Source organism: Aethina tumida, chromosome 5 (assembly GCF_024364675.1).
Source record: "Aethina tumida isolate Nest 87 chromosome 5, icAetTumi1.1, whole genome shotgun sequence".
Lineage (NCBI taxonomy): Eukaryota > Metazoa > Arthropoda > Insecta > Coleoptera > Nitidulidae > Aethina > Aethina tumida.
In genome coordinates, this window is record NC_065439.1 from 11432454 (window position 1) to 11456811 (window position 24358).

The following is a 24358-nucleotide window of genomic DNA, read 5'->3' on the forward strand; positions in this document are numbered from 1 at the left end:
TTACTAAAAATATGGCAAAATTCAAGAAGTTACTTACTGGTTTATTTTAAGAACTTTTTATTTTATGGTGATTGTTGAAAAATTTCTAAAAAATCTTAACATTACAAGAACTGTAAGCAGTGTTTACTAAATATATGGCAAAATTTAACGAGTTTCTTGCTGAATTAATGTATAAATTTTTGTTATTTGGTGATTTTTGAAAAATCGCTATGTTCCATGAATAAAGGTGATGTTTCCAACAATAATATTGAAAATTACTAGAAATATAAATAGTTCTTCCTAAATAGCGGCAAAAGGCAAAAGTTAAAGAAGTCATTTACCGTATTATTCTAAGAACTTATTGTTCTTAATTTTTGAAATACCAATTTACTCCACAGATAAAGGCAATAATGTTTTTCAGTAGAATTCATTACTAAATATATGACAAAATTCAAGGAGTTACTTATTGGTTTATTTTAAGAACTTTTTATCCTTTGATGATTTTTGAAAAATCATTACAAGAAATATAAATAGTTCTTCATAAATACATGCAAAAGTTATTTACTGTATTAATTTAAGAACTTTTTGTCCTTTACTAATTTTTGAAAAACCACTTTATTCCATAGATAAAGACAATAACTATTTAGTAGAATTCATTAAATATTACAAAAATTGTAAATAGCCTTTACTGAATATAAATAAAATCGCTATGTTTCATGAATAAAGACGATAATTTTTCTAACAATAATATTGAAAATTACATGAAATATAAACAGTTCCTAAATACAGACAAAAGTTAAAGAAGTCATTTACTGTATTATTTTAAGAACTTATCGTTCATTATTAATTTTTGAAAAACCATTTTAGTTCGTAGATAAAGGCAATAATGTTTTTCAGTAGAATTCATTAAACAATACAAGAATTGTAAATTGTTTTTACTAAATATATGACTAAATTCAAGGAGTTATTTACTGATTTAATGTAAGAACTTTTTGTCATTTGATGATTATTGAAAAATCTCTATGTTCGTTCTATGAAAAAAGGTAATAATGTATCCAACAAAATTTATTTAAAATTACAAGAAATATAAATAGTTCATTCTAAATACAGATAAAAATTGCAGAAGTTATTTACTACACTATTTTGAGAACTCTTTGCCTGTTACTAATTTTTTAAAAATCACTTTACTCCATAAATAAGGGCAATAATATTTTTCAATGGAATTCATTAAACATTACAAGAATTATAAATAGTGTTTACTTAATATATGACGAAATCCAAGGAGTCACATATTATTTTTTTAAGAACACGATTTTTTGAAAAATTTCTATGTTGCATAAATAAAGGTGTTTCACAAATTAAAAAAGCTGGATTATTTTAATAATTTTATGGACTTCAGAAAACTGCTATTTACGTTATACAGATCTAATATTGAAGTAAATGTAAGTAAATATTAAGTAACCTTAAGAATTTCATGTCCTTTGTCAATTTTTGGATAAATCCTTTAAATAATTCAACGAATAAACCTCTAAATTTATGACCTACATCGGATCACAGTTCCGATTTTTTTTTCTCGGTGCGGTGCAAGGAGATGCATTTGGTGCATTTCGGGGTCGACATCGGATGGTTGATCAATGGGCACACTCCGGCGAGGACGTCGCGTCGCGAGCGTCGCTTCACACTCGTCGGGACCGCGTTGCGTTCAGTCTAACGCCGCGCGTCGCTTGTACCGCATCGCGCCAACCGTACAGCCGATTCCTGCCACTCCACACTCCTGCTGCAAAACGGAAACTGACACGGACCGAACGGGACAGACGTGGAGGTCGCGTGTGGTGGATTTTGTGCCGCGGTTACTGTGGTACCTGCCCGGTTTTTGTTTGTGGGGAGTTTTATGATCGTTTCTTAGGTAGGATTATTTTTTTCCAAATTTCGCATTTGAACATGCCAAAAAAAAATTGTTGGGATTCTTCATGTTGGTACTGTCAAAAATTTTGTTTAGTTGGCATTACATAGTAAAAATATTTGGATATAATATTTGGCACCACTTTTATAATAGACAAATTGCTTCCATATAGACTTTTTAAATTAAAAAAATATATGTATTATATTTATATTTTTTATGATAATAATTTGATTAATTTGATTTGATGAAAATTTATGTTTTTAAATATTTGGCACCAGTTTATATTGCCATATACATTTATTAAAAGTTTATTTCAATTTATTTTTACAAATGTTTTTTTTATTATTATATTTTTTAATATTTTATGATAGTGCATTTTTGTTAAAATAATTTAAAAAATACAATATTAAAAAAATCGAATAAACTGCTTAATAGTCTGAATTTTTGAGTTTTATTTTAATTTTTAATAATTCACCTTTTAATATTTATATTATTTTTAATTTTTATATATTCCATATTGTGTAACCATAAAATAAACAATTATTTTAAAATATCTAAAATTACACATTCTTCTGTTCTAGAATTATTATAATGAGTAAGGAATTATATTAAACTTAAATTTTCTAACTATAAACTTTCCATTACAAGAAATATTAAATTTCTATAAGATTTTTTAAGATTCATAAGTAAAATCCTTCAATTAATTGAAGTAGATTAAGATAAACCCTTAAAGATTTTAATGTTTTTAATGTGTTTTTTTCACCACATTTTTTGTAATAATTTCAATTGTTTATTCCATAAATAAGGTAGTTAAAATTTTATATATTGTATTTTAATTAAATTTGCACAGCGTCAGTTGAACCAATTGTATATGAACGGTTTGCCCTCTATATTGTTCCTTGATTGAATCACGTCGCATTATAGCACACTAATTAAAACGTTTATCGGAGCGTTTGATGAGCCACATTTATTTTAGAGGATCGCCCAATTATTGCAATTAAATTCTACCACTTAAATGCGACGCTTTTCTTTCCATACAATTTGCTAGTTGAGTTAAATTAAAATTTCTGATCCTATTTTAAGCCTGAAATTTGTAGTTTTAAAGCCGATTTTTCCTATTCATGAGTAACGGACAAAAAGTACATATATCACTGATGAATTGTTTATAACAACAGCAATTTAAATTAATACTGAAACAAACAGATCTGTAGAAGACAATTCGTCTCGGAAGCGTGCATCAAATTAGTAATAAAAAACACATTGAGAATATCAATTTAATTGCCTGTTGCACAATTAACTATTTTATTGATGTGTTTCTGAGCATTAACAACAACAAATGCCGAGTTTGTTTATTTTATTTAACCAGTAACTATTCTAGGTGGGTTATTATAAGCATAAATTCGTTTGTGTACATATCAGGAATGAATTTCATATTAGGATATTTAAATATTTTGTGCAGGTTATCGTAAAAATTTGCATAGTTTAACAACATAAGAATGGATCCAAAAATCGATTAGACATTCATAATTTCTAAACTTTAAATGACTAATTGATAAGATTTGAACAATCAATCGACTATTAGTAAAAGCCGAACATAAAAGTTTTTAATAATTAATATAATTTGATCCGATACAAATCAATAAAAAAAATACAGGAAAATTGATTAAAAAAAATCAATGCATATTTAACATGTTGTTTTTATGGGATAAAAATTAACATTCGAACATACAATAATTATGTACAGTGAGATTCGTCATAGTCAAGGATAAAATCGTTGAAACGTGCATTAAAACCGTAAATATAACTACACAATTTAATATGAATTGTTTTTGTTGTTAATGAATCAGCGATTGTTCATAATATTATCAATGAAAACGCTCTTCGATTCGACTAAAATAAATCGATTGTCTGTTTTTAGCATAATATATTTCAAAGTCAATACTTGAAATTTTACTAACATGCCTTAATTGAATTTTTCCACTATTTACAAATAAAAATGTAACAGTTTCCATGTTATAACTTCAAAATATTTAGCTAATTAAAAATATGGCAGAAACTTCTCAAACATTTTTATAGATTTAAACTAATAAAAATTTTTAAAGCAGTTCTTAATAAAACCGAAGCGAAATTTCCGATAATAAGAAGTTTCACGGGTAATTAAAATTGTCGCATCGTAAAATATGCCCGACTCGAAATACTCGAGTTATAAATAAAATGAAGGTAAACAAATGGCGATGCGCCAATTCAAATGATCACTTTTTAAATAATTAACGTCAAGTGTTAAATTTTAAAAGGGTTACTGCAAGTCACCAATGCGAAATTAATTTTATCATTATCGTTTTGTTGTTGTTTTGATATTGAATCGAATCGTTCCCGATAGAAAATTCGGAACCTGTACAAGGATAATTAATGCATAAATGCAAAACAATCTAATAAAACGGTTCCGAGAAGAAATTATTTATTTAAGTGCGTCAGCAAAAAAAATACTAATAAGGACTTTAAAAAAATAATTTCCTTAAAAGAAACAAATGGGTTTTTTATCGTGGTTTGATCCCAGAAATGCTTGTTATGTTTAAATATGCGACACTAAAATTTTCATCTATTTATATTTCAAGGCCGCACCGAACAATTACAGATAATGAAAATGAAAAAAATTAGTTATGACAACCATAACTCGAATACTTTCACACCTCCGAAAGACCGAGAATAAAATCCTGGTTGAGAAAAAAAAGGGTTAGTCCCTCAGGTGAAATAAATTTTTGCGACAGGAATTCGAGACCGTTTTCCCAGTGCCCATTTCAGGCTTTCCTTTGATCTTCCCGGACACAAAAGACATTCGAAATTGCATTTTATCGATACAGTTCGTTTAAATAATGCGGACGAGACGTTCGCATTGATTAATCGAAACACGGGTGCAGTTTAACGCGATTAGTGCGTCGGAAGCGTGGCGGAAAGTTTTCTTTTACAGCTTCCCCGACATAAAACAGCAGGCCAACTCCTGCACGGCCAATAATCCGGTTTGTTGTTACCGCACACAAGATTATTTAAATAGTTTTACATTGTTTAGTTGTGGAAGTGATTCACGAAAAATTAATTAATTTAAGAAACCCGTTTCCTCGACTAATAACAACAATTTTTATGTGATAGAACTGGCATTTACGTCGACGTATGAACAATAAATTATTTAATTAAACTTTAACATTACAACTAATTAGCCGTTCGTTGCAAATGAGAAAATCGCATGTTTCCTAATGATGCAGCCTCTTGTTTTATTATTTCACGAGAGGTAATGAAAAGACGGGAAAGGTTATTCGAGATAAAAGTTCGTTTGCGAAGAAGGAATATTTTATAAAGTTCTCCAACACACATCTGCAATATGTGAAGTCGATGTGGATATTAAAACAGAAGTAAATTTATGTACTAAAACGAACAAATAAAATTGTCATCCGTTTTAAAAAAAATGTCATGAACATTTTTCATTTTTATTATTAGTTTTAAATAAAACTCAGTTCTGATATATTACACTGACTGGAACCATTCGTGTCCATTATTTCCACATTGGAATAAATAAATTAACAACAGTGACGTAACAGATAAACTTTTAATTGAAAATTGAACTATTGTTTTTTATGATTTACGTAAATATATTTATGGCTAGGGTAATTCAATAAAACGTCTATAAATAAATTTACAAAAAATACATTTCGTTAATATGTTTATGTTTTTGTTTTTCATTTAAATAATGTAAAATGAATAATATGTTAGTTGCCTTTTATTAAATGTTTGCAAATAAATTGATTAACATGATTTAATTAAACTTTTGATCGAAATTAAAATATTAATTTGTAATAAATGATTAAATTGTGATTGCCGTTTTTAATAAAATAAATAATGTAATAATATTTGAATTTTGTATGCAGAATCGTCACGAGAATCGAGTGTCATGCGGCAGGAATATCACGAATCGTTTGCTGACAATACCATGAATACCTGCATGTTTACATCAAAACGCGTTTTGTGTTTATTGTGTTTGTGCACAACTACATTCTATATTGACTCTGATTTTATTGATTTTTTTACTACAAACTCAGAATTGTTTAATTTTAGCCCTAGTGTATTTCCCCTACTGATGGATTCAATTTTGATTATGGATGTATAAATTTATTGAATTAGGTTGTTACAAGAACTACTTGATAAAAGAAAAACAGAATTTTGATCATCTAAGTGAAGGTATATTTGGATTAAAAGAAATTGTAAATTGCCAATCGAATGAACCAAAGTCTGGAATTGTTGATCTTAACAAGGTTATGAATGACTGAAGAGGTTCAAGAGGAAGCGAGCTCTACGAGACCGCATTTGCATTACTCGTGTAACAGTCAACCAATGGTTATCCAAAGAAGGAAGACTTCTTACTACTCGATGTGTTTACCACAATATCAGTTCATTTGATCATTTTTCTTACCTTCCCCAGTTGGTGCTCCTCTCACATTTAACCATCGTTCAAGACAGAAGTGGTGTAGAGATCAACTTTAGGATGTGGAATGAGGTCGCCTTCAATGATGTACCGATTTTTTTTATCCGTACATGGTGATCGAATATGTGACAAAAGGTATCGCAGTCAAAGACATAATACATAATTTTTATGAAGAAGCTTGTATATGGATAAATTACGTATACAAGTATAATTATCATTCTAAGTAATTTGATCACCCAGTGACACAGTCATGAAATTGTGAAACTCCATTTTTGGTTAAAATAAATTGGAAATTGGCAATCCTCAAACTGCATTTTGGGTTAAAAGAAATTGGAAATTGCCAATCGAATGAACCAATTTCTGGAAATGTTGATCTTAGGAAGGTAGTGAAGCAGTTGAAGAGCAAGCAAGCTCTACAAGATAGCATTTTCATTACTCATGTAACTGTCAACCAATGGTTTTCAAAAGAAGGAAGATTTCTTACCACTCGATGTGTGCACAATAATATCAGCTCATTTGGTCATTTTTCTTAGCTTCCCTAGTTGGTGCTTTCTCTCACATTTAACCATCGTTTAAGACATGAGTAGTGTAGAGAACAGCTTTGGGATGTGGAATGAGTTCGTCTTCAATGGTGCACCGATTTTGTTTAGCCATACAAAGTGAGCATTGTTCAAGGCAGGAGTGGTTTAGAGAACAACCTTAGGATGTGGAATGAGGTCGTCTTCAATGATGTACCGATTCTGTTTTCCATTCATGGTGATCGAATATGTGACAAAAGGGTTCGCAGTCAAACTCATATTACACAATTTTTATGAAGAAGCTTGTATATGGATAAATTAGATATATAATACAAGTTTAACTACCATTCTAAGTAATTTGATTACCCAGTGACACAACCAGGAAATTGTGAAACCCCATTTGATATCTTATCTAATTATTAATTTTAGTTTTTTAAGCCCAATTTTTTTAATTTATTTTTATTTATTTTTTTTTTCTAAATTTAAAATATGTATTTTTTAATTTAATTTATTGTTTTCAATTTTGAACTTAATTTTTTAAATATTATAAACATAAGTTAATAATTTTAATTTTTATTAAATTTAATTGGTTATTTAATAATAAATAAATTAATATTTATTAAGACTATTAAGAAGTTTTTAAATTTTATAAATAAAATTTTCATATTAATTAATATAAAATAAAAAAAATTAAAAGTGATTAATATTTCAAAAATAGATTAACTTATAGTATGCAGCAATTAATTTCCAAAAAATTGAGCTTTATACATTTGGATTGCTCTTTCTGATACAGAAATATAACTGGCAAAATCTGGAATACTCTGTACAATTTTCTCCTTAAAAAATATATATTTACGTAAGAATCGTTTCTATTAGATATGTATAAAATGTTAACATAATATATGCAAAACATTATATTTCCTCATATCAAATTCACTTCGACGTTTTTCTCGCAGCTTTGATATGTTAAAGCAATTTACTTGCCCCAAATAGCGTTAAAAAAACTATTAAAATACAATAAAATTAAATCAAAAAGCAAGCACATTAAATAAATTTACATATTAATAATAAAAAAATGAAAGGATTCGTACCAGTATATTTTTATTTAAGCAGTAAAAAATACGTATCACGCTACTAACACGGACAATCGCAAACGCGGCATTTTTCCTACCGATCCGCAAACTTTCATGAATTTTTTAAAAAAGCGCGTTCCGCACCTCAAAAATTTCACGGCCCACGTTTTTCAGCCGATTCGGCGAAACTGTCGCGTTTATTTTATTTTTTTATGTGCCGTCCCGAATCGATGCGAATGAAATAATAAATGCGACTTTAATTGAACGACGGCAAAAATAAACGTCCAATTTTACTTTTTTAAGGAAATGAACTGGATTTATTGTTTATTAATGGGAGGGATGAATTGCGGGTCCGGAGTCGGCGGAGGAATGCGAGAGGTCAAAAGGTTTATAAACACTTTGGCCTCACGAAATTAACGATCGAGTATTTGATCGCTTATTTATTAACAATTAAGGAATCACCGAAACGCCGTGTTTACGAAATAACTCGAGTGAATTTTGTGTGTGATAAACAGCTTTAGGGCAGGAAGTTGCTGAATTTGGCAAAGTGCGAACTGACCATGGTAAACGTGAACAAACTTTGCATAATTCACAGCAGAACTTGTAGTTTAAGTTATCTTGCGAGCAAAAATTGAGAATTTAATCTGAATATTTTATGGAGTTCTTGAGAAACTATAAAAGACATAAATTTAATTTTGTCTAGGAAATTGTTTCAAATCGAACAACGGTATTTTTTAAAAGTCACTAGTGTTTCCTAACAATATAAAATAGTAATGTCATGATGTAATTACATTTAATTTTTTCAAAACACAGGGGTATTATTAAACTAATAAATGGCTAATTTATCTTGCGTAAAACAATACTTAACAAAAACAGTAGTTAAAAGAACATTAAACTATTTCCCAGAAAATTAATACTTGCCAAAAATTATTACTCGACAACTAAACTCGCGAAACTTACTTAAAAAGTTATTGCTTAAAATTAGTCACGTCGAAAATTACAAAATTTATTTATATGCATTTTATAATATGTTAAAATTAAATAACACATTCTAAATACATAATTGACAAATACTTGTTTACAGGATGTTTATCTGATAAAAAACCACAATAAACGAATTTTTAACACTTTGGAGTTGCTTTTTATTCATATGGGAAGTAAATGCCAAAAAAATATATACATTAGTAGTAATCGGTTACGGAAATTGCATGTAACCTTCATTTAAAATTGTTTTAATGATAGGACTTATAAACAATTACCTCGCAAAGTTTAAAAATAGTTTTATTGTGCGTTAAAAAGGGAAAAGTCACAACGAAATCCACTTAATTCGTTTTAAGATTAATGAGGACCAATCGATATAATTCCTGACAGATATTGTACGTTTTTTAGTCAGGAGCAATTAAAACTTTTACAAAGGGGAGGAAATTGATTTATCCCTTGCTGTGTATTAAATTTCGATAAATTGCCAATTAACAATGTATTTTATCTTGTAGGAAATTTGTTGTGGAGACAGGAAAGCTTATTTGGGGACATAATGCGTTAATGCATAAAAATAAATCGAGCAATCAATTTTTATGGCACATTGTTATTGAAGGTCGAATCATGGTTTCTTTATTTCAGTTATATTTTTAATTTTTTTTTATCAGACACAAACAGCGAAAGTATCGCCTGTAAACATTGTTTTAATTGAATTAAATATGATTTATCTTATCGGATTTGCGGCCAACATTATTTTCGTACGTTTTCTTTCGTCCGCCCACGCAGAAGGCATAAAAAACAAATTATTTTATTGTGAGATAATGTTCGAAAAGAATTGGCTTTGAAAATTGCTTTTTTCGCTCTAATCTTGTCCTTGATTTCCCAAGTTTGATACAGCGAACTAGAATATTTATAAAACCGTTTCAAAAACACATGCCAACACATTTTTGCCAAGACACGATTTTTCAGCACTCCACATTGACCGAGCTTCAATTTGCATGTTAATTTGGCAAACGCACATTTTGTTTGCGAACCAACAGAATTATTTAATCACAATACACAAGTACAACTTAACTTTGTTCATCTAAGTTTCGTTATTAAATGTTGCTTTCGCTATAATCAGAATTGGTAATTTTCTCAGATTTAATGTGACACTTTCGTCAAGTTTCAATTTAAATTATAAGCAGCACAACAAACCGTCTCGAGAAAACTGTATAAAATCGCCTGATATTGAATAATTGAGTTCTTTGGACCTTTTAAACAGGCCATAAAACATTTTACGGCCTCCTTAAACATTTAATTTCATCATTCATTATACGAATATAACAAACGAAACTATAAAAAGAGACCAAAGTTCCCGAAACTTTAATTTAATTACGTTAAGTTCTAAATGGAGTTTATCGAGATTATTATTCGTATTGTTTTGGTGCAACGGCGGAATTTCGAGCGCAAAAATAGCTGCAAAGATCAATTTGGTCGCATGTTATGTAAAGCCATCTCAAGGTTGAGATATAATAGCATGCAATTTAGATAAACATGGAATTACCTTTGTTATTTATTTCTTAATAAATTCACGGTTTTACATATTTAAAAAAAAATTGCGGCAAGAATTTTTTTACAGCTTAATCGAAAATCTCAGTATTATTTTAAAGAGAAAATTTTATTTGGTCTGGAACCCCCTGCTGCAGCAAAAAAAGCAATCTTATTAAAAGGCCCCAAGAAAAAAAGTTATATACATACGCAGAGAGGTAATAAATTTGAATGAAATAGTTTTCTATCCGGAAAAACACGCGGCGTTATTATAATAAGTCGGGGAATTACAGGAACTTAATGTCCCAGCAATAAAGTTTTTTTCATACAATTCGCGTACCCTATTTATTTGCATATTAGAGTTACTTGTGCAACGGCATCACGAACGCGGGCCGAAAATGTGGAGAATAGCCAGATAACGAAATGGGGCGGTTGAAAAGTGGAAAGGAACACCCCCGAGCCACAAAAAAATATACGTGACGCAATTTAATAAAACAAACCGCATCTCACCTTTGTTTTGGCTGGTGTATCGACACATAAATTTCGATACATGAGCCCCATTTATCTTTCGCCTATGTTCGAGTGACTGACTTTCGATTTTTATCTCTGTCCCATCCATACTTAACGTGAAACATTGATGGGGTTAGAAAGTGGTGTAAAATTGAGATTAGATCGGAACAGACGTGTTTCGTAATTGTCGTTCGAGCCGAGAAGTTGTTACGTTGCACGACAATGAGTCCAGTTTCACGCCGGTTTTAGTTGTCGAGTGGAGTTCAGGGATAGGTTCGCATTCTGCATTGTTGTGCAAAGGACAATGGGTCCGGTTCTGCTTATCTCTCACACTTTGGTCCATAACCAAAAAAAAGTACGTTTGTGCCTGACACAACAATAAATAGTTCGAGTATCGAGAGGGTTTTTGATCAAAGTTGATGGTAGAACTATTTCTATTATTAAAAAGTTTCATACTTGACTATCAAAATATTATTTATAGTTAGTTATATTTATCACGCAATTAATGGTTGTCGTGTCGCAAATTGAGTGTAATTAATTTCAATTAAAGCCATGTTTATTGTAAATAAAATGATTTTTCAACAAAATTTCGTTACACCATTATCGATTGTTTAGTCCATTAATTACTAAAAGTTTTACAGCTTAAAAGACTATAAATTTATTGCATTTAACGCGTGGAAAATCGTCGGAATATTTCATTTTATTATCACAAATAGCTTTCAGCATGTGAAAAACCACAACCTTGTCATTACATGGTGTCCTTAATTGTAGCGACAACACATAGATTCTGATTGACTGCAACTTTGACTATTCCTCAAAGTTCAATAAAATCTTTTCCCTATTAATGTTACAAGCCTTAGAAATTTCGAAACTTGTTCTTTATTCATTTATTGTTTTGCAGTAAATTAATGAAACTTGTTGAAATTTGATATGAGTTGTTTAAAAATTCGAAACATTAGACAGAGTGTTCGTTTCACAAAAAAACTTTTAATTTTTTCTCTTATTTCACTTAATAACTTTGCGAATTTGACATTTAAACCAATTTAAATATTCAAACAGTTTAAAATACATAATAAAGCTCTTGTTTCGTCGATAAAATACATGCTTTTCTTGAAAATCATTCTATTTATAAGAATCTGACAATGTGATGGTATTTGTTACCCAGTATCGTAATACAAAAACAATAGGTACCATTATTATATACACAGCGTGACTGAATAATTTGAATTATTTAAAAAGAAATTTAAAATTGGCAGTTACAGAGACTACCGATAGAAGTGAAAACTTAGAACTTTTAGTATTAAAATTTGAAATTCCATAATGTTTGAATTAAAATTATCAACATCAATTTTCAATATACTTGATTTTTAACATTATTTTAATTGCTTGGATCATTGTCATCATTAATTTCAACAATACTTAAACTTTTTCTAGTTTTAATTATTTCATTTTGTTCTAAAAAAGATACAATTGGCTTATGGTAACTAAAGTAAGAAACGAAAATGTTTGTTTCAAATTTATCTATGTATCGCGTAAAAACGGGATTGATTGTCGTTTTATATTTTGTAGTACTAAGTGGTCAATCATTGGACATGGTCATTCAAATAATAATCGAACAAAAACACTATTTCAACAATGCACAGTGACTTTTCACTAAATCCATTCAATTTAACTTATAAAGTATACAAAGCTCTATAGCTACAGATATACTGCTGTAAGCATGTCGGTGACACGAACGCACGAGATTTCACCCATCCAAAAAGTGTCTAAGCCGCACAGCACACTGCGATGCGCCAGACTTGAGCAAGTCGGTAACGCGAACCCATAAGATTTTCCCCTATCAAAAAATGCTCAACGCGGCTAAAGAAGTTTTCACTTCAAAAATCAGAATGGCATTGCAACAAAATATTATCAAAATAAATTTTAATAAACAATGTATTCTCCTGCTAAATTAAACAAATAGCACAACCAACAGAAAATTTAAACTAGTAACAAAGCTAATATCGATAAATTCCTTGAAAAATCAATAAAATAATTAATTAATCTATTAATTTTATTAAAATTAAACAAGAGACATCCGCATTTTTCTAATTAGTATTTCGCTGATCCCCTTTGCTGTAAAACCATCTTCCACCCTCCTTGACATTTTCAAAATAGTATGTATAGTGCACGAATATATTCTTGACCTATAGATGGCTTTCTTCTCCAAGAGCATTAGCTGGTTCTTCTAAATTATGAGGCTTGTGGTTTCAAGTGTAAAATACATCCAATACAATCAAAGTCTGGTACGGTGATGTCGGGCAATGCTATTTAGAAAAACGAAATATTTCTTGAGTAAATGGAATAACACTTGGTTGTATAAGTCATAATTTCGTTGCGCATTTATAGTTTTTGTCTAAAGAAGTCATGTACCTAGATTCATTGTGAACAAACATTATGCCATTCGATTGCAGTCCATAGGCGATCATCTTTGTATTTGCTTTCCGGTAACCCGATGCTCCCTATTCAATAGAGTGTTGTCTTCTAGCTCTAAAAGCAGCTTCATGCAACTTTCTTCAAATGGTAGATAGTTTTACAATGTTTCCAATATTTCCAACAAGTCTGGATGTAGAGTATGAACTAGAATTTGTGCCTTCTGGACGTAGCTCTTTGTCGATCATCACCATGTCTTATATTGGCCTTACCAATTTTCCAGTTATAATTCCAAGCACGACTTGTTACACTTTGTGAGACATTGTAAGTCTAGGTTACTATTTGTTGATTTCAGATTACCATCTACCAAATTTACAATTATAATGGCAAATTCTTCACAAGAAAATTTTCTTTGAGGAAACAAAAGATGTTCTAAATAAAATCTGTTCAAATCCACAAAATGGTAATTTTACAATTGTCATATTCTGTGTAATTAAACACCCAACAATTTATTATTTTCCATCATAAACTAATAAAATCGATTTTACAATTTTGGCATCGAAGCCCAAAACCAAAAATACCTCAAAAAACGATAAAATTGGCACCGCCAAACTGGAAAACCGGTCTTTAAAGTTTTCGTGTGGGCACGATTTTGCGATATCGCTCGATTTTAGTAACGGACACGTGGTTTATTTATTTTCGGGCCGGCGATTTGGCAGATATAGTAAGTGTAAAATTGTCGCGGAGGACAAAACACACAACAAACTACAGAACGAGTTAAAAATAGAATCGGAACAATTGTACGACCATTATCTCACTAACTCCATGTTTCGTCTGCCTATTAATATTAACTATTCAATGTCAAGGGAATAATTGTTATTTTATAAATATTCCCTGGGATGTTAAAAAAATAATTTAATTATTGCTACCATGCAAAGGTATCAAATAATCCTAGAACCGGTAAAAATCTAGTTTATAAATATTTGGCACCGACGTAAATAAAACCTAGATTAGGGAACAAAACGGTTTTTCTCGACGCCGACAAAATTCAAAAATAAGATTCATTCCGCATTAATTATCTGAAAAGGTGGAGGATGAATTTCAGATGCTGCGACTTTAATTAAGGATTTTAATGTAATTTTGTCTAAATTTTTACTCGGGATTTAATGCCTTCCACGTTTCACATCTAATTGGAATCTTCTCCAGGCAAAAATGAAAGGAAAGTTACGCGGAATGATATAATGCATTTTGATACGATTCGATACTCTTATTAATTAAAATTTGCTTTTGCACAGTAGAATTTGAAAGACACTTTTGTAAATAAATTTCCGAATTCGATCGATGTCTTTTTAATTAAAATCTGATTTAAATCAGTACTTTGTACTTTTATCATTGTGTGTACCGTGTGTGTTTAACTTCAAAGGATTTTTTTCGAAACCGAATTTACTTTGTGATCGCAAACGACATTAAATGTTGTTCCAAACAAGGAATCGATGTGTGAGGAAAAACCTAATTAATTGTAAAACCGTAATGTTTCACCAGACAGCAAAATCCGTAACTAATGTTCAAACCGTCCGTCCAATAATAATAAAACGAGGCCAATCAAAAATAATTGAAAGTTTTCCGAATGGAATTTTCGTTAAATTGCTTGGTCAGCGTCGAACTCAACTGTTTCACTATGGTCGAAAAGAACATTCAGTGCAGTTCGTTTTTATCGAGCGGAAAAACCGTTTTTAGGGGAAAATGCCCTTTACCAAATCGCACCACTTATCACCGAATGTCACAATTTTTACTTTAAAAAGTTGTTGAAGATAAAATGAATGTGGGTTTTTTGTCGTTTTTCGAAACGTAAACGCCCACACGTTTAATTGCCCATCAAATATTTCAATTTAATCTGAAAGTATTATAATTTTCGCGACCTTGTTTATGTCTGGAATGGTTTTCGATGCGTTAAAAGTTTTGAGCTGATTTATCGAATTTTACAAAGTACTGTTCAAATATTTGATGGTGCAACGATTTTATTTAACATGCCTGAGGCAAATAATATGTCATTAATTAACATAATTGTAACCTTTTAATTAATGGCCAACACTTAATTGGAAACACAAGACATGACAGAATATTAATTAATTATTAATTAACATTATTTTGAAATCCATTCGATTTAAACCATTTCCGAAGCATTTTTTTTACATCAACGAATGCCGATATATATTGACCAATTACGATTTTAGTAAACTAAAACTCAGTTTAGTTTATATGTTCAGTGTTGGCAGAAAGTAGAGCAACTTTTTTAAAATTCAAATACATTTTTTCCTGGTTATTATGTTCAAAAGAATGTATTTTAAAAATTAATTTCTCTTTATAAACTTAACAATTACATAGTTAAACAATAAAAAAATAGAGTTTAATTTACTGATGATATTATAAAATTCAAATTATTATTAATAACTTCCAAACACCTTTTTTTCATAGAAAGCAATTGATGGTCAATAATATTTGGATCCATATTTTGCCAGACCTCTTGCAGAACCGTGAATAAATCTTGCTGATTACTATACTCTGTGTCTTATTTTGTTGTTCACTATCTCCCGTAAGTTTTCAATGAAGTTTAGATCGGGAAATTGAGTTGGCCAGTTCATATCATTAATTTTTTCCTTTAAAAGCCGCAGCCTCAAATATTTTGAAGTGTGCTTCGGGTTATTATCTTGTTGAAAATAAAGTTTTACTGGCATATTTTTATCTAAGTGCGGTATAGTTTACTTTGGTATATACTGTAAAATTAAAAATTATTGTGGATTTTGTAGAGATTAGTGATATTTAATAAAAGGTTGCTTTTTGCCAGTTGAATATTTAGTTTTTTGATTTGTAACTAACAGAGTTATTTTTAATACAAGAAATATTTACCTATGTTTGTATACAGAGTGTTCATATTTGGTATAAATTATATTACATTTGCAAATACACGGTAGTAGCAATTTATATACATATTTTTAAAGTTGCTCTACTTTCTGTCAATACTGTAAATTAGATGTAATTAAATTATACATATTAACAATAAAGGTGTACTTTCTGTATACGTTACAAATTATGTTAATTTATAATACAAGCATAAAACGAATAAATTAAAATAAAATTAAATTGAACCTTATTTATCTTAGATTCATAATAAATTTCAGAGTATAATATAAATAAAATAGTATAATATAAATTTACACGAATTATAGCACAGAAAAAATTAAATACAATAGGAAAAAGTAAAAAACACACTTACAGCATAAGCTTTTAAAAATATACTACATATTACTTCATGAACCGAGAGAGTAAATTACTTTTTCTCGTAACTAGTATATTTTACATGAAAATAATTTATTTTTATTTTATACCAGTAATGTATGAAAAACAGATAAAGTGGAGATTATATGTTATGTGTAGACTGCAGAATTATTAATATAAAGTTTTGAAATTTGCATTTCAGTTTACACAACTCGGTAGTGATTTAATTAAATAAAAAACATCAGCACAATATCGATACATGGGCGTATATTCTGCCAATGGCAGATGGCGAGACCGACGGTGGAATCTTTGGACCACCTATGCCGATGTATCGGTCGAGCCGCACCATTTTACAATTGTACTTATAAAACAATAAACGTAAACCATTACGGACCTTAGGCAAATACAAATTGAAATTACACACTGATTTATAAAATAAAAGCATTTCTGGTGTCAGTATATAAGTAATTGAAACTGGAGAACACAATTACGAAGTTCTGTTGCTATTAAAAAGCAATATTCAACTTTAGTCAAACTGAAAACTATTAAACGCTGCATTAAACAAACCAACATTCGCCTTTAATTACCTCCATTTAGCATTTAGCATAGAATACACTAAAAATAATTTAAATTAATTATTTTCAGGTCGACTGTAAAACTGTTTGGTGAAAAACAAGAAATACATAAAAGAAAAAATGTTGGGGAGACGAACAGACGGACCGTACCCAAAATAGACGTATTCAAATTGAAAACTGAGCGAAAAAAACAGTCGTCAGCAATAATTTATGTGATTCGAGTGTGTGAGTGATACAGTTTTTGGGGGCGGCGGAACAGTGGAACTAATAGAAAAATTTAAGGGACAGTTTTATCAAAGGGATTACAGCATAAATTTTCGGGGGGGACGTGAAAGGTAAGTTTAATTAAAAGATTCCATCCGAAATGTGTTCTGGGGGCAGAAGATACGAGTCCACGTGATTAATTACTCTTTTTGTTTATACATTCACTAAATCGGTTCAGAAATAAACTACTTTTTTTCGTGTAAGCGCAGGTTCAGAAACAAATATATTTCAAATACATATACTATTGTATTTTTGCACGCATTCAGTTAGAGACCATTAATTTTGGAACGGAAACAAAAGTTCATAATATAGTTTTCAAAAACTAAAACCGTAGGTACATCGAGTGTCGTTAATTAATTTCGCTGGAATACTGAATCGGCGTTGTTCGAAAAAATAAAACTGCCAGGCAGGACAATTTAAATTGTGATTCCTGTAATTAAATCAAATCGCAATGTTTCCATTTGTGAATTCAATCGGTTTTGATTGAAAAAACAAAAAAATATTTATATTGTGTAGTGAATCATGATTATTATTAATACTAAATATGTGTTAATTTATATGTACGTGTGTGATTCATTTGGCAGCTGTGAATTATTAGTCGCGATTGGAATTTCTAGGTTTTTGCAATTTTAACGGGCTGTTTTTAGATCGCGTTGACATATTTAACTGCTTTATTTTTGTTTAAAACGGTTTGTTACAAACAAAATCAGCTTCAATAAAATTAGTTTATTACTTAATTAATATGCGATTAAAATGTGTTTCGTCCTTTGATTGAAAAAAAAAGAGGAAATACGTTGAATAGTAATATACATCACAGCAGTTACTGCACGAATAAGTATTTAAAAAGCTCGATCAAACGTTATTTACTGTATTCAAAATGATGCTTTTAAAATTTGTCGTTAATTGCAATGGAAATGTTCAATAAACAATTATCCGTTTTACGTTAAAAGTATTTCATTCACTTCGTATTTTAACTGGAGGTTGGAACGGTTCCAATAAAATTTACAACCCTTTTAAATTTTTGCGTTTTATTTAATCCGAAGCAAACAAAAACCGGTATAAACTAAAAACATAAACAAGCAAATATAGTGTATTTTGGTTATTGTGCTAAAGTCCATTAAAATACGATGATCCGAGATTCGTTAGGTTTATTTTATTCGTTAAGCGGGGCAAAACTGAACGCGCAAAGCTCAGGCAAGAATATAAACCGGTGATTTATGGGGAAATAAACGGGCGAATAGGCAAACTCGAAAAACGATACAAAAACCACTATATAAGTTTGTTTTACTATTGGCAAACGGAAACTGAAACTCGTACTGAAATCTGAAACTTGGATTTTAGTTCATCTAGGTGGTTTTTATGTTCTCAATAACTTCACTAACGATAAGGTTTTTAACGCTTTTACAAAAATACACGATTTGTCACAATTTTTGATAAGTTACTCTAGCTTACAGCTAAAGCTCTACATTTTTTATTATTAGTTTATCAAATTATAAACCACTTTAAATCCTGATAGGTCAATATCGAATAATAAGAAATACTATAACGATGGAATGAAACACAAACGAATGCTATATTTTATTGTATTTCATTAATTTGAACTGAGTGATGAACTATGAATTTTACATTGCAATTAGTCGCATCTTGTTGTATAGGACTCAATTAAATATTTAAACATTATTTATTAAAAAAAAATAAAATTTGGCAATTATAGAGACTACTAAATAAATGAAAACTTTTAGTATTAAAATTTGAAATTTCATAATGTTTGAATTAAAATTATCAACGTTAATCTGATTTTCACATCTATTGACACTCCGAGCAACAATTATATGCATGTTTATTTTATTATTCAAATATATCACGAGCTGTATAAGATCATGACAAAATATAAATACAATTCAATTGAAATAACAATCATATTATTTATGGGTAGTATTTGTATTTATTTAATTTTCACTTATAAGATATACACAGCATTATACGTCAGCTATATAGCTATAGATATATGGCTAAAAGCATGTCGGTGACGCGAATGTTCGAGATTTCAGCCATCCAAAGTGTGCACTGCGCGTGCGTGTCATGAGCATGTCAGTGACGCGAACCCATAAAATGTTCCCTTACCAAAAAGTGTCCAACGTGGCTAAAGAAGTTTTCACTTCAAAAAGTACACAAATACTTACTGCGTCTACAAATAGTAAAAATAATACAAAGTTTTAAAGTTCCACAGCTTTAACCCAATTATTTCAATCGAAACAAAAATTGGACATTTACCTAAATGAAAAAACAAAAATATACGCATGATGTGTATGATTTATGTATTCAAAAAACCTAGAATCATTTATTCTCCAATACAACAGTATCGACATAAAGTGAATAAAACGAAATTAACGTCGAGTAACTGAATGGATTCAGAAACTGGAGCGGAGCGACAATTCCGGTCTTTGTACCAAATGAAAATACCCAATACCAATATCATATTGTAAATGAAAATGTTGTTGGTATAAATAACTTTAAATTGTAGTTATCGATCGATTCGCAACTAAAATGAAAAGCGATTGAATAAATTCTGTGATTTCCACTGGAAAATTACCTTTTGTTTAAAACGTTACAATAGAGAAATGTGGTATTGATGTCCGACTTTATAAAATACACAACATGCTTTAAATGAAATATGATCGTATTATGTCATAAAATTACTAATGAAAATAATACGTTATGTTTATTATCTGTAAAATTTATCTGCGAAACAGTAAAATATTTAGTAAAATTCACGAAATGTATTATAGTGAACATTATCTCTATTTTATGTATATTCTAAAAATATAATTATCTAAATGAACTACGGTGCTAAAAGACACGAATACTAACTGAATGTTGAAAATCCATACGGTTATAATTAGGACGATTTATTAATACTATAATAAATATTAATATATTAAACGCATAAATTGTAGCCATCGTTTTACAAATGTTTTTATTATAAAATGGAAAAAGATTAAATACTCACGCAACGATTTTAGATCAATAAAAGTTATTAAAACCGTTCATCTTTGACCTAAAAAATTAATATTTAATGTGCAATATAGCACATCGAAAATTAATAACAATTTTAATAAAATGTTTAGTGACCTATTAAATAACACATCCTCTTCAAATGTCAACAATCTTCTTAATAAAATAACAAATATTGCTTCCAAATTAACTTGGGAAATGCATTTTTATTCATTCTATATATTTATCACAAAATAGACTTAAATCCAAAGCAATTTTCAAAAATTTAATTGACTTGTCAGATATGTTATCTCTTTTCAAATAAACGAAACAAAAGTTTTACAAAATAAAGTAGACTGGACCTCAATATTATAATCTATCGTTTACTGTAATTTACATACCATATAAATTCTAAATAAATAAATATAAATAAAGATGAAGGAAAAGGAAGTGTTTGCGATTAGTGCTTAACCACTTCTATTACATTAAAATTGACCATGACCTGCTTTACGGATTTTAACATCAAATTATCTAAATTTTAAATTGTTAAATTTTAATTTTGTCCATATCTAAAAATTTTAATAAAAAGTACATTAAATAAATTATTTATACATTGGTAGTAATAATGTTTTGACATGAATAAAAATTTATTTGTTATTAATTAAAGGAAACTTTTAATCTTAATTTACGGTATCATAATCCAAAAATAACCGAAATGAACTGTTTATTTCCATCTATTTTTAATTAGTCGGACCGCTTAAGATTTTATTTTTATTAGTCACTAAAAATAGTGAATTGAAAAGTTTAAGAAGGTCATGGTCAAAACAATAAATCAACTTGTTAATATAATTTTCTTAAAATTAAACTGAAGTCTGTTTACAAATCGCTCTTAATTATTTGTAATTCAACAAACTGACAAAAGAAAATACATCTGGTTTATGCCAGTATAATAAAGTTTTAATTATGATTAGTTGCGCTGTAAAACTTAACTTAATCTTAAAACATTAGTTTGTTATAAAACAGCACGTTCAAGTACACAAAATAATAAGAAAAGTTTATAATTACTTTTTAAAATAAACTGTTCTTAATCATTACATCGTACTTACAAAATAAATTAGAGTTCAGCTTTAACAGAAAATCCCACAACTCACTCATCATCAATTTGTCAATTTGCTTAAGGATAGACAAGAGTTATTAACTGGACATATTTTTGTTCGATTGCCAAAATATGATAGTCTGTTGAATAAATAACTTTCAACAGTTTCCACTTCAAAACAATCCAAACAAGAATGTCAGTTGTTTACTAATTGGCGTTTATAATCTGTTAATCGATAATTAAACATTCTCATCTCGTGCGTTATCCTTTGACCTACGACAATGTTAAATGGCGAATGTTAAAAAATAAGTAAAAATGGTCAAGCGTGCGTTGATTGATGGACGACGGGAAAATGATGTCGGAGTCTTTATGAAATGCAATTTCCTTAAACCCGATCGGAATAATAAATCGGCCGTTCAGGCATACATCATTTATCCACCGACAAACTTGACGTCTTGAATTACGACACGATTTTTACCAAAGAAAAAAAACCGTTTGTTTTTCATAAATTTTCTCGCTGCAAATTTGGTTTTTATTTGCAACTTCATCGATAACCGTACTGAAAAGGTTGAAGTTCCAGCATTTTATGGTAATAGATATTTTTTTCCAAATTTATCGTTTATGAACTCTTCTAACTTCGTAACCATAAAATGCAATTTATAAAATGTATGTTTTAATATTAAATGTGAACTTCCATCTCTGTTTATCTTCTTGAACTTGAACGATTCGATGTAATATTGAAATTAATGTTTGCAAAGTTTTATGAAATTGTTGTGGCGGAAAATAAGAAGTTTAGAATTGTGTAAACCACTAATAAAGATTAATGTTCTTGTTTAAAGGAACTAAATTTATTTCCTGGCTTATTAGACGCGTGACTAACTTGTTCAATTATTCTGAATTTATTACTTCCTTTACTGTTCGGGAATTTTTTTTAACGGTCCCATTTTATTTTCGCCACAAAATAATCACTACGAATTAAACTAAATTCAATTTCGCCGTTAATTTATTAAAATACCCAATTAAACGAGGTGAGCAATAATGGGTCGAATTAATAAGTAATCAGACTTTCCAAGCAACTGAAGTTGGAAAGTTGGAGGAAACGAATGAAAAACTTTTTTAAATTTTTCCTTAGAATTAGGAAAAACGGAACGTCGTAATTTATTACATAATGCCGGTGAATTTTTCCGCACAACCAGAGAACTCTTTTGCATTAATAAAACACTGTTCTGTATTGTTTAATCGAATTTATTTTTACGGGTAAAATACCGCGTTTTGTGTGAGTATTTTAGTTGGTGCTCGAGAGAGAAATGAATATAAATCAATTCGTTAATTAGTGCGCGAGAAACTCTAGTACGGATTAAAGTCGGAATTACACTACACACAATTTACTAAAATCTCTTATTTTTAATGAACAGGCTTCTCACCCTGTTTTATGTTCTCCACTCGGTAATTATTTGCCTCATTCCGTCTCCTTTAATCAACAAAAAAAAAAAAAAATAAACACAAAAAAGTGAAAAAGCTCTTGTCTTTGTTCGGTGTTAATAATACGGCAGATCGAAACAAAGACCAAAGATTGATTATCAGGGGTTAATTAAAAGTCAAAAACGGCACACAAGCTGAGTTAATCAAACCTTTATTAAATTTTAGGATAGTTAAACACAGGGGGAGCAAAACAACATGTTTTAGCATCAGTAATTATTTTTATTTTTTTTATTTTGGTTCGTAAAAATGAATGAGAAATGATAAGAATTAAAGGAAACAAGGAAAATCATGTAACATTTTGATTATGACAAGGTTTGTGTGTTAAAACGCTTGATGTTGCTTTGTCGACAGCTCGCATGATTGATTGACGGATTAGCTGTTAATCATATTACATTAACCGGCAAACGTTTACGTTACTCATAATTCTCGAGCTTGTTTCTCTTTTGCAACTCATCTCTCTAATCTCCTAATTTATTAATTCGAGTTTTCACGTTGTTTAAAGAACATTTCTACGTTTGTTTGTTTTTATAATGATGTAACCAAATGGTGGAAATAATCGACCAAATCTCAGGAACTACTGAACAAATAATAGATTTATAATAAAATATTACTAATTAAAAACCTTAAAATACGTGGATATTTAGTTTTATTTACTTACATGTAACATTGAAATCAATTTACAAATTTTGTAGTGATCAAATTAGTGTTTCTTTACATTACTTCTTTTTACATTGGCTGAGCAAAACTGGTGTTATCAAGTTTTATGTTCACTATCACCAGCAACATATTATTTAAGAAATACAGCCATTTATATTTTCTACGATTTTTTTCAGGGTCACTTTTATTAACAGACATTTTTTATTTCGATGGCTTCCAGCAATTGACTAGCCGTTACATATTAAAATATATAAAATATTTATTTGTTCAAGCTTAAACAGTTCTTAATTAATATTAAATTAATTAAAATGATCAAGCAATTTTTTTCCTTAATAAACGATGATTAATTGTAATTTCAACGAGTCCGCAAGATCCTAAGTAAATAACCATAAAAACCGTGTCCCAACAAATTAAAAAGTCTCCCCAAAATCCTCACAGCAAATATCCAGAATTCTCCATAAAATCGATAATTCCAATTTCGTGCAAATCTCTGATACTGCGAGTTAATTTTGATGGATCCAGAAACTCAAGATTAAAACGGATTAATTTAGATAATTAGTTTTGTTATGTTCAATTATGTTGAACACAAACCAAAAAAATAAATATATATACTGTACAAAATGAAAAAATTTTATTT

General features: G+C 29.4%; 1 protein-coding gene across 3 annotated transcripts in view; it reads left to right on the forward strand.

Annotated features, from left to right (window-relative positions):
- Positions 1–24358, forward strand: part of LOC109596521 (octopamine receptor beta-2R) — a 58771-nt gene that overhangs the window by 9070 nt on the left and 25343 nt on the right. Inside the window, exons 1-2 of one of the 3 annotated variants that reach the window (XM_020012089.2) lie at positions 1108–1885; positions 17299–17563. The exons of 1 other annotated variant lie outside the window; for it this stretch is intronic. The gene's annotated coding sequence lies outside the window, so the exon portion shown is untranslated. Of the gene's footprint in view, positions 1–1107; positions 1886–17298; positions 17564–24358 lie in introns of those variants that run through there. One more of the 3 variants, XM_049967682.1, reaches the window with a different exon arrangement.